This window comes from Elephantulus edwardii, unplaced genomic scaffold (assembly GCF_000299155.1).
Source record: "Elephantulus edwardii isolate Elephantulus edwardi_28Jun2011 unplaced genomic scaffold, EleEdw1.0 scaffold00002, whole genome shotgun sequence".
Taxonomy (NCBI): Eukaryota; Metazoa; Chordata; class Mammalia; order Macroscelidea; family Macroscelididae; genus Elephantulus; species Elephantulus edwardii.
The window spans coordinates 35,567,861-35,568,099 of NW_006399752.1; positions in this window are offsets into that span (position 1 = coordinate 35,567,861).

Below are 239 nucleotides of genomic sequence, written 5' to 3' on the forward strand. Positions count from 1 at the left end.
GGGAGGGGTTTGTGCGGGGAGAAGGGTGCAACAATGAATGAATGGAATCCCAAAATCTCTGTAGATGTTCATTGAAATGAAAAATAAACAACCTGAATTTAAAAAATAAAAATTTGGAGTTCCCTAACTGCAGATTTTTCCCAGTGCAATACATCTCCTTATCTCCCGGCTGCTGGTACCAAGGGTGTTAATTGTGGATCCAAGTAAGATGAAGTTGTTGACAGTTTTAATCTCTTTAA